The 12050-nt window shown below is 41.4% G+C and overlaps 1 protein-coding gene across 1 annotated transcript in view; it reads left to right on the top strand.

Annotated features, from left to right (window-relative positions):
- Nucleotides 1-9105: 9105 nt before the first annotated feature.
- TCF12 (transcription factor 12) overlaps nucleotides 9106-12050 on the top strand; it is a 170014-nt gene continuing 167069 nt past the window's right edge. The window contains exons 1-2 of the mRNA XM_061347478.1: nucleotides 9106-9227; nucleotides 11369-11534. The gene's annotated coding sequence lies outside the window, so the exon portion shown is untranslated. The remainder of the gene's footprint in view (nucleotides 9228-11368; nucleotides 11535-12050) is intronic.

Genomic DNA, 12050 nt, shown 5'->3' on the forward strand with positions numbered 1-12050 from the left:
ACAGCAACAGGCCCGTATCAGTCGTCCAGTGGCCATCAGGGAAGACAGGGTCTTTGTAAGTTCTCGAGGGGCTAACAGATAACATTTAAGAAAATTAAATCATACAATACAGGAAATATGTCCCTGAGTATATTGCTTCAAAACTGGAAAGTATTTTTGCTCATTGCCTCATCTGTTTAATTTTTGCCTTCATTGGCTTTTACAAATATATTTAGCCTTGTGAATTGTTCTGGGATGGAATTTGTATACAGTATTTATTCTTTTATACTGATTTATGCTCAGTGAGTGCGATCTTTTATTTTAGAAAATTAAACTATAACATTATGGTATTCTGAATGTAGTATCTCTAAAGAAACAAATCCTTTTAATCTTCACAAAATACATACATAATGCCCATAGGAATAATTCATAAAAATAAATCACATTGACACATTCTGGGGTATCTTGAAAGGCCCTGCAGGGTGGCAGTGGCAGCAGCCACTTTTATTTACCATGTGTCTATTCCCCCAAAAGCTTTCTGTCCTAGTTTTAATTTGGCTTTACATTACGCTGAACAAATTGTTTTCGTTTTTTCTGCATTTGGGAGGCTATCTGATATTTCATTGCTAACCTTTCCAAAGGCTGACTGTAGGTCAGAGGCATCATCATTCTGTCCTCTATGAGAAAGTTCTATATACCTATAGCAGTTTTTCATGTGCAGTTTTTCTGCTGGTGTGAGGGCTTATAAGAAATGTTAAACTAACTAGTATGAAAAATCATAGGATTATAGGGTATTTCATGTTGGAAGGCACTTCACAAGGTCAACAAATCAAAAGATACATGGGGATGACTACCTATCCTAGGTACAGCAGACCTAAGTCAGACAAAGAAGGTGGCACTGAGCAGGTCACAAGACCATTATCATGAATATCATGATATAAAGGTAACATTTCTGGTATTCTTTTGTGTCATGGCAGTTAGAATTGCTTACATACCAAAGTATCACTGTTTATTATTAACTGTCAGCCTGAAAAGCAATCCCAAAGGAAACTTTTCTTGTCTCAAGAAAGCTTTTACAGGCTTCTTGAAACTGTGGTCTTATCAATCAAAATAAAGCCTCTCCTATGGAAATAAAAGCTGGAGACCTCTTTTTCAGAGTTAAGCTTTAACTATTCTATGGCCTTCCTCCCAGACTTGCATCTATGCTGCATATTATAGTTCTGGACCTCTTAACTCTCTACTGTCCTGTTTGGGTATTGTGTATCCTGTAATGGAGAGGTGAAAAATAAGTTCTGAAAATGTGAAATTCAAGTAAGTAGTGACTCACAGTAAACATCTACAATGTTTGATTTTATTTATAAGCTACAAATGCCAAGTAGCTGTAAAATTTACTATAAAGGAATTTTCCTCTTTATTTGGTGTTGTCCAAGAAATAGCCTTGTCTCACAGACAAAGAGGTAAACAACTTTTATTTTTAGATATACATACCTCATGCTATTTTACCATTCCTGTTTAAACACCATAAATGCGATATACACACACACAGCTGCAGCATAAAACCAAAAATACCCAACAAACAACACCTCTCCCCAGCAAGCAGGTCTCACTTCACTGATATTCTAATAATTCCTCTTCTGTTATTTGATTTAGGGAGAGTTTAAAGGCTCTATTGATACTGAGTTGCAGCATATGTTTTGCAGTGTTTTTAAAATATCAGGTAGAAGGTGTAACCATAGAAACTGTTTCCTATTGAAATTACATATTTTAAAACATGCTCAGAGAAACAGAGAAATTGGGTGAGTGGAAATTTACATAGAAAAAGCAAGTTAAATTAGTGGCTTCTGTATACAACTGCTAGGAAATGCAGGCCATATATTCTAGTAACACTTTTAGAGGCAGTAATTTTAAATGTCTCATAAGAGTTTGAAAGTATATTTAAAGAAGTTGTAGGACAGTGTGTCTTTAAATCTTTGGGTATGAAATAGCAATAATGAGGGTTTTTCTAGATGAACATTATTAGCTTTTTAAAATGAAGGTAATATATCCCTAGTGGTAACTTCTCTAAATTACCTTTTTCTATGTACGTCTATCCTACAATCCAAAATTAAAATACAGTCATATAGGTATGCAGAATGTTACCCACTCCTAGTTTTAAAAGTTAAATTACTTAAAACCTTTTTTTACTATGTGTTTCATTTGAAGATCTTTAGTTCTTTTTGGCAGCCTTTTAAGAGAGGTTATTGTCTACTCTTATTTTAGATATGAGGCAACTGAGATAAAGAAAATTAAACTGACCTATACAGAGTGACTTGATTATTTGCAGAGTTGAAAGCTCAGACAGAAAATCATAGCTCCACTGAAAAGAAACCTAAAACTATGAGATGGTTCAGGAGGGCAAGATTCTGCTGCACGTCCTCTATTTGTCTTGTTAAAATGTTTTCCCTAATGTTAAAAGTAGGAACAGGGTTTGTAATATTACAGGGTTTGTAGTATTTAAAACTAAGAAGTGGAAGACAGTATTCAAACTTACTTGTTCAACAGTAGCCTTTCAGAAACTTTAACTGAGTCTGACAAAGAAAACATTTGCAAGCTGTGCCATAATTCTTGCCTGCAAGAAATAAAAGTATGCTCTGAACTTCAGCTTCGGCTCGCCAACCCCTCAATTTTCAGTTCTGAGCCAGGACCCTGATGGCAATGCAGCTGCTCAGGTCTCTAATAACCATCACTTCAATCACCATCAACAATGAATGTAAACTTTGGAACTGCCTTGAGCTATACAACTAATCTGAATTTTTTGTGCAGTTTGAAAAAGAGGAGATTAATACAAAATAATGTTAGAAAGAAAACTCTCTTGACTTTGAAATCACCATTTTTCTTATGGAACTTAATGAAAAATTTCCACATGTAATATGAATTATTTTGACAGGCTGTGACATTTGTGCTGGAGATACTACTGAAGGGACACTAGACAGGCTATACTTTGGTTCTCCTTTGAAGCTAGTAGGTTCATTTCCATGGACTTAAACCAGAAAAATATTATGGCAAGTGCTTTCTATAACTGCTTTTATTCTGTTTTTGCTTTATGGAAGATACGTTTATGCAATTCAGTTCATCTGTTTGTCTTCCTAATAGCTTGTCAATGTATTTTCCAATTTTAATCCAATTTAAGACAGGGTACTTGTCTCTCAGATCATAGAATGGGTTGGGTTGGAAGCTCATCTAGGTCCAAGCAGACTGCCACATGCAGGGACACCTTCCACTAAGACCAGCCACTCAAAGCCCCGTCCAACGTGGCCTTGAACAGGGATGGGGCAGCCACAGCTTTCTCTGGGCAGCCTGTTCCAGTGCTTCATAACCCTCATAGTTAAAGGGTTTTTTTCCTAATGTCCCTCTTTCACTTTAAAGCCACCCCCCTGTCCTATCTCTACATACCCTTCTAAGATGTCCCTCTCCAGAGTTCTTGTATGCCCTCTTAGGTATTGGAAGGTGCTTGAAAGTCTTCCCAGGGCCTTTCTCCTCCAGGCTGAACAACCCCAGCTCTCTCAGCCTGTCTTCACAGGAGATGTGCTCCAGCCCACTAATTATCTTTGTGGTCTCCTTTGGACTCACTTCAGCAGCTCCACGTCCCTCTTGTGTTTGGGACCTCAGAGCTGAAAGCAGGACTGCAGGTTGGGTCTCGTGAGAGGAGAGTAGAGGGGCAGGATCACCTCCCTCGACCTGCTGGTCATACTTCTTTTGATGCAGCCCGGGACACGGTTGGTTTCTGGGCTGTAAGCTCACACTGCTGGGTAAGTTTGAGCTTCTCATCAACCAACACTCCCAAGTCCTTCTCCTCAGGGCTGCTCTCAATCCATTCTCCACACAGCCTGTACTTGTGGTTGGCATTGCACCAGCCCATGTGCAGGACCTTGGCCTTGTTGAACTTCATGAGGTTCACCCTAAATGCTACACAGGGTCCTACTAAGGCAAATGTAGGAAGAGATTGATCTTCAACCCTTCTGCTTCTTCTGCCCAGGAACCTAGAGGCCACAACTTGCATATAGTAGCAAACTAATCGTGAAACCCTGGGCAGTTTGTTCCATATTGTACAGTGTGTTCCATATTGTAAAACTTTAATTTTACAACTAGAGATAAGGTGATGTGGAGAATGTAAAATGAGTGACTAAAATCTCAGATTTTGCCAGAAATCAAACTTGTCTGTTGATACTTCAGTGGCAATATATTTAGCCTGTATTTGATGGAGAATAAATACAAGTCTTCTCCCTCAAGACTTGGATCTCCTTTACTGACCTCCAGACAGCTGCCCTAATGGAATATGTTTGCCTCGTTGACAGTATTAAAAACTTTCATTACTTGCTGACTCTTGTTTTCATGATCTCTACAAGTAAAGCTGCTGAGTAGTTAGAATAGTTCAACACAAACCATGGAAATTCATAAAGGATAAGCTCTCCATAGCTGTTAAGAACAGTAATCAAATGCAACTTCTTGCTTGAGAAATTCTTAATTTTCTCATTGGCACAAGCAGGAATATGCCAGATACAGGATGGCTCTGCTCATACCTGGTTCTTACATATTTCCCTGAGCATCCTGTACTGGCTGATCATTATTCCTTCTCATTACCCTGGAAACAATGCAATACCAGGAAGGGGAACAGGGCCAAACTCATCTCCACTCTCCAGAATCCCACTGAATAGTCACTACATTGAGAACTGTGAGAGATTAAACTGAAGAAAATGGACACTATACTGGGTTGTTATTTTGGAGAAAGCCCACTGGGCTAGGTGGACCTTTGGTCTTAGCAGTGTGGCTTTTTGTATGTTCTCTGTTCTTATAAGCTGTTGAAACTTGATTAAAGGTCATATTTTACTCAGAAGCCTCCGACATATGCCAGCTCTCCAGGATCTGCAGCAAGGGTAGGATTACCTGTGATTTATGATGACTTTGGAAGTTATAACTAGTGCTGTACATGCACCAAAGAACAGAAAGCATAGATACACTGTTTAGAAAGTAATCTACTCCCCCCCCCCAAGAAAGATAAAACTAATAGTAACCTAAAAATTCACTTTCTTTGAAACATACTTTATCTCTAGACTTGAGACAGTGTGGAGCTACCTATATGGTACATGGTACCATATACTACATGGTATAAACATGCACAATTTCCTATGTTAGTTTCTAGTTTGAGTGCAAACTCATCAAATTCTGCAGTACTGTTCTGTAGCATCTGGAAACTTTGTAGTTGCAATGAGTATCTGCATGTGACAATGTCAAAACCATAGGAATGCATAAGACGTCTCATATCTACATATGATAAAAAAAGGGGCTCAGATGAGATAATGCAAACTAGTTGAACCCATCAAAAGCATGGGTATCATTGCTGAAGTCATCTGGTCTTGAATATTTGCATGTCTGTCATGGGAACAGCTTTATGGTCAAAAAAAAAAATAATCTATGCACAGTAATCCTGTCACATTATTTATTATTTCTGAATCTGTTGGTTTGTGGGTTTGCTGTTTGGTTTTTTTTTTCTACTCTGAGACAGAGAAACAGTGTTTTCTGGATCTTGGATAATCAACTATCTTCAATAACTGAGTTAATTCCCACAGATTTTACCATGCTAAGAGCCATATAAGGGCAGAATGGAGGGGGATAGATGGACACAAGATGTATTTTGTGGAGCTCAATCTTAAAAGATTCATGTAAAAAGAACATTAAATATAGTCAGTCAGTAGTTGACTCTGAACAGAACACTTGCAAGACTGTCCTTAATTTCTAGCAGAAATACTTACATTAATTAGAATGAACCCATAAATAGAGAGTACCCACAATGGTATTCCCAAATAAAATTTCATCTGATGTGCTCTGCAGATATTATTGGACAAAATAATCATGATAATACAAGGAGATACTTGTATATTCAGTTTTCTTAATGCAAGTGTCTACCTAAGATGAGGCTGCAGCAGTCTTCAAAATAGAACTTAAAACTCTAAGATTTTTTTTTTGCTAACACCTTAAAAAAAAAGGAAAAAAAAACCAAAACAAAAAAGCCCTAAAGCAGAGAACAATAATAACCCCCATGTATTATCACTCCACTACCTTAAAAAATTAAACTGTTTTCAGTGTGATTTAAAGTGTAGTTTCATGTATGCTTCGTATAGAGTTCCTACTGTTCTTCAAGGCTGTGATTTTTCTCTGTAAATTTGGTCTTCTCTGTTATCTCCTTGTTCCCCAGGATGCATCATCTGATGGTCCATTAGTTGTGTGAGGGACAGAACCTGTTCCCTTCAGTGCCAAGGAGGGAATTAGTGTTCAGTGGGAATCTCATGCATGAGAGAGGCCCATCTGGGACTGGCTGATGAATGGCTGTAGTCAGACTGTAGTCAGACTTTAGTTTCAAGCAGTTTTAGAAAGGAAAACATTATCTGCAGGTTACCCAGCTTTGGTTACATTAAAGCAATTATTTCCTGGCTCCTGTGAAACTTTGGAGATGGGGAAGCACTCAGAAAGATCTGTGTAAAACAGACTGCTGGTTCTAGCTCCCAGTGGCAGGCAGAATACTAGAAATTGTTCCGGTAGAAGGGAGACTAGCTAAAGTTACCTTCCCCTGGCCTTGCATCCTGATCCGCGGTCTTTGGTTACTGACAAGGATTGCCCTCGACCAGTCTTCAGTAGGTGCACCAACAGGGTCTCCTTTTTTCCTGCTTTAATCCCTGTTTCCATTGAATGCATGTGAATGCGATCTCTTTGTTTTCCTTGGTTGAAATTAGCAGATAAGTTTATGATTTATTAAGGAAACGCATCCAGCCACATGAACGCAGTGCAGCTGTCTGCAAGTGATTTCCCTAGGAAGTCAGACTAAAAAATGGTGATGTTCCTGCTCTATCCCCTCTGCACATTAGCACAATTCTAACTGTCTAGCCAAAGTCCGTGTGAGACACCTTTTTCGTGAGAGATGATTTGCCCCAGTTGCTTTCAGCAGGGATGCTTATCCTAGGGCTGTGTCAGAACTGCTCACGTTGAGCTGCATGATGCAGTCAATCATCAAAATTTGTAGTGAAGGGCATATAGTTTACATAGGAAATATAAAACTTGGTATTAAGTTTTCTCAGTGAAAATAACTCCATTTTATAGTCTCAGTTATGTGATTCTTTGTTGCAATCCATGTCTTCCGAATTTATAAATTGAGTTTTCTTAAAAGTACTTAAGTGTGGTGCAGCAGCACAGCACTAGCACTGGGTTTGCCAGCAGTCTGTCCTTGCACGCTGGCTCCTTCCCGCACGCCTCACCTCCACACCGAGGGCTCCAGGGAGACCTATCAGCTTTTGATTTAATGAATGCTTTACCTCGGAGTATGTTTAGGTGTTTATTTAAATTAAGCTGTATCTCATACTGTTTTTTTTTTTTAAGTCCCCTTTGAAGAGAGTATAATTTTATATTAATTTTATTCAGCTAGTGTTAATCTCCTGTGATCACGTATTTATCTTTCAGTACCAAGATCCTGTAAAAGCAACAAAGCATGTTGTTTTTAGATTCAATTTAATTGTTTTCAGTTAATTTTAAAAAAGATGGCCTTAAGCATTGCAAGTACCCAAACCACCCACTGTGTGAATTTAAAGTCACTTTCGGATTTAAACTATTTACTTCGCCGCTGGCGATGTTCATTTGTTGAGCTAAGGCAGGACGATGAGCGGTGTTCCAGGGCGCACATGGCCTTCGAGCCACGCTACGCTCCTATGGCGACCTCGTGCTCGGGCCGGGCTGCGGGCAGCCGGTCGGGGAGCAGGGCTCGCCTCTGGCGGCGAGCAGGACGGAACGAGGGAGCACGGAGATCGGGCTTCCCCTCCGCGCAGAAGGAGCTGTTCGGGAGCCCCGCCGGTGCCGGGACAGGAGGCGGCTCCCGCAAGGCCCTCCTTGCGCCCTGGGACGGCTCAGCTCGCTGCGCGGGCTCCCGGCCTGCTTCCGGGCCTCGGCGGGGCGCCCAACGCCCCGCTCCCCAGGAGTTCGTAACGGGGGCCGGGAAGGGGTCAGCTGCCAGCCCCGCGAGCTTGAAGCGAGGAGAGGCCCCCCCGAGCCCCACCCCCTCCGCCACCGCCCCCTCCCTCGCACGGCACCGGCGGAAGGACAAATAGTCCTCGCCGCATTGTTCGGTTCTGAAGAACTTTGGGGTGCCGCGACGGGCAGCGGGGCCGTGATCGGCCGAAGGGTGCGGGGTGCCGGTCCCGCTGCGAGCGGGGAGCAGAGCCGGGCAGCTGGGGTGCACTGGCGGGCACGGCTAACTTCGGTCCTCCGCCTCCCCCTCCTCGCGGCTCCCGGCCCGGGGCAGCGAGACGCGGCGCGTCCGGGGCGGTGCTGGGGGCGGGCCACGGTCTGTGCGCCCCGAGGGGCTGCCGCGTCGCAGGCACTGCTCCGCTGTCGGGCCGGAGAGGCTCCGCCCGGGGCACCCGCCGGTGGGGCGCAACTTCCCGCTCTGCTCCGCGGCACATACCCGTTAATCTGCCCGGAGGGTATGAGCCTGCCCGGCGGCGTTGCTGCGTCGGCGTGTCAACAGCGGGAGGCCCCGCTGTGCAGGGCCCGATCCTGCTGCGTGGACGGGAGGGGCCCTCCCACCGTGATCTCCTTTAATCGCCCACGCTTTCCCCCAGTCAACTTTCTTATAATACAAGAATTCCTTCGGCGAAGATCGTCCCTTACGGCGACCTGAAGCCTTCACCCATTTCCTGCTTAGCCAGAAGTACTTGACGAGTATTTTGTCAGCAGTAACAAGCTAAGTGTAGCTGTCAGTGCCCCCACAGAAACAGGTTTTAATTTCACAGTAGTCAGCCTGCGTGCTCTTTCTGGTCACCTCATGAGTAATTCCGTTTGTGAGAGGTTCCACCACTATAGCCTCCTACAAATGTTCTAAACCTCTTCCATTGTAGAATATGTTACATAATATGTATGTTATATAATTTTAATTACTGTGACGTAAATATAGCAGGCAGCAAGTGAGGCCGCAAATTCAGTTATCTGTAAGATGGGCTGTACTGATAACAGCAAGCACTGTGCAGTCCTGAGGCTTGGTCATAGAAACAGAGCTGTACCATCGTTTGTAGGATACTTTTACAAAAAGTCTGCTTTGGGAGGAAGAACCGCAGGAAAAACATGGTGCCTTCCCAAAAGCTGCACCCAGAAGTTTCCTGCATGACAACAGAAATCTTTTAGTTAGTTCTTACTGGCTTGAGTCAGATTCTAGGTGACCCCAGGAACAGGTCAATGAGGAAATGGAATAGCTTTGCCCATGCTAGTTGCAGGAAACAAAATAGTGTTCTCCTTATTGTGGACTCCAAATGAGCATTGCTGTCTGTACTGGGAAGTCTGCTGGAAGCAACAGAAAGGATTCAGTGGTTTAAGTGAGGGTGGAAATTTGAACAAACAAACAAAAAGCTAGAGCAGGAAAGGAGGTCTGCTGGCTTTTCTCCAGGACTATCCATTTGCTGAGCAATAGCATTTATTAAGGATAAACTGCTGGCTGTGGATGCAGGCTGAGCACAAATGTGTTGATTTAAAGGAGCCATTCCAGTGCAAACTCCATCCTGGGTCAAATGTTCTGTCGGGGAACACCCCTGGAGCTTGTGCAATTTGGGTGGTGGTGGTGGTGAATTAATTCAGTGTGTGTAAATTTAAGAATAAATAAACCAAAAGGAGACATGCAAGCTTAATGATTTTATTCACACAGGCATGATACATTAAATAGTAATACGGAATACATTTTCTCACATCCCTGAATGCACAACAGCTGTCTGCTGTATCAGATATTTTTCCTTTAAGGAGTGGGTGGAAAGCAATTCATGAAGGCTGTGGAAACAGCATCTGAGTGTGATTATTTTCAGGGGGTTGTGCTCAAGTAATTTGGTTTTTATATTCCTCTTAATTTTTTTATGTCCCGTATGTAATTTCTAATTTTCATGGTCATGTTGAAGCTTGTGGAAGAATTTTGCCATCACCATCTGGCAACTAGCAATTCCCTGATTGCTCTGGTTGGTAGCTGACCATCTTGCTGTTAGTAGATCAGTTGTCAGGGCTGTTGCTGTAAAGATTTACAGTTGTATCAGTGTCTGGAGTTCAGGGATGACTTTGTGTGCATGGGTTTACTTGCACTGCTCCACGAGAGACATAAGACTTGTCTAAGGAAAGGGTGTTTATCTACAAGATGAAAAAATTCATTTATATTGGTAGAAAATTCACTGATGATAATATGATGGGGAAAGCATCGTCAGGAATTCAGCTCTGATTGCTGGAGTCTTTGCTCACAAAATCACTAGCAAAATGATCGGTGCTTATGACTGCTCCTATCTTCCTTTGCTATCTGTTTGATCCGCAGCTCCCTAGGGAGCGAAGACCTATATTTATAGAAGTGAAAGAAAAAAGGGTGTAAGTTGCAGAAGACAGTAGCATTTCAGCCTTTTTATGTAACGTACAAGGAAGGTGTTGTTGTGGCACAGCAAAGCCGGGTGCTTTTCATTGTTGTACGATGTGTGTAATATGTTTGCTGCATATGTGCATGTATTAGGAAGAACCATAACTAGGGATTGAAGCAGGAATGAAACTGGAAGTGCTTTTTTATTGCAAATGGAAAACTGTTGTAATTGTCTGAACCTAGTTTTAGATATCCACTTCTTAAATGTTTTAAAATGTTTATTAAAAAGTCCTACTTGGTCATATTTCTCATAAAGATTTCCAAATATTTTTTTTGTGTGTTTTTTTGGTGGTTTTTTTTTTTTTTTTATGTTGCCCCTGTTTTCTGTTTCATTTCCTGTGTATGACTGTGACAGGATAAGGATTTAGAATGCATGTATTTTTTTAACTCCTATCTTTGCAGTGAATAGGAATCATTTATAGAGTGACAGAGATGAAAGGATACTTAGAAAGTAGCAGCTTGATAAAGGGATTGGAGAATCTGAGAATAGGTGAAAGACAATATTGCATGGACATTGAATATTATTCCTCCATGTTTCAAGTGTGCATGTTAATTCTGATCAGTTTTACATGAAAGGGGGTTAAAAACTGAATAGGTTAAGGATTCCATACGTTACCAATGTGGCAGATGATGTTCAGTACCTGGGGAAGATTAGGTTAAATCTCTTTTTAGAATTTTATTGTAATGCAGGATGTGATACTTTCTGTTGTGATCTTTCGCAACAGTTTCAGTACACCAATCTACATGAGTTTCTTCTGAAATGTCTAAATTCGCCAATCCATTACAATTTGGCTCCCCAGAGCACTCTTCTTTATGTCAGACTCATGGTACATTTTTGGCCAGAGTATACCTTCCCTGAGGCCTTGGATACTTGCTAAATTGTCTGGTGGAATTTTTGGCAACTTCATTTATGTTCTGACCATTTTTCTGCAGGGGCCTAGCAATGAAATTTTTCAAAGAGGATGGTCAACCCATAGAGACATAATGCAGAAAAATGGCTGCTACATGGGACTTTTGGTAATGAGCATGTTTGCTGCCAGCATCTGCGTGAGAAAGTGACACATCATTGTGGACCAAATGGAACATCTTATGGTATTTTGTGTGTCTTTAAACCCTGTGTCATGGATTATGAGGATATAGCATCTACCATGCAAAACTTGTGGCTGCAAGTAGAAGCCTACAAATTTGGTCAGAGGGCAAATAAGAAGTATTGTATTTGAAATTAAGTTTTAATTTTGATACGGTTACACATCAGTACAAGTAATTGTAGCATTATTGCTTCTAGCTTCTCTCTATTTAGCCAGGCTTCTAATCAGTGCTTCCTAGGGTTGCAGCTGTCCTAATGGTACTGAGTACCAGTACTGGTTAAACAGTAACACTTCAAGGGAAATAGTATTTTCACAGTATATAAATAGGGGTTCTTCCTTGTAACTGAAATATATTAAAGGACACTCCTCATCAAGTGTATAATGATCTTTGTCACTGGGTGCTTTCCTCTATAAGTAACTGTATTACTTAGACATCAAAGGGAAAAAGTACATATTTATGTCCCTCAGGGCACAGAGAATGGGAGTCATTGTGTTGATATTTTAATACAAATTGCTTCCTGCATTTC

This window comes from Neopsephotus bourkii, unplaced genomic scaffold, assembly GCF_033783945.1.
Source record: "Neopsephotus bourkii isolate Nb327-2 ecotype Australia unplaced genomic scaffold, CSIRO-AGI_Nbou_v1 NB_318, whole genome shotgun sequence".
NCBI classification, from domain to species: Eukaryota; Metazoa; Chordata; class Aves; order Psittaciformes; family Psittacidae; genus Neopsephotus; species Neopsephotus bourkii.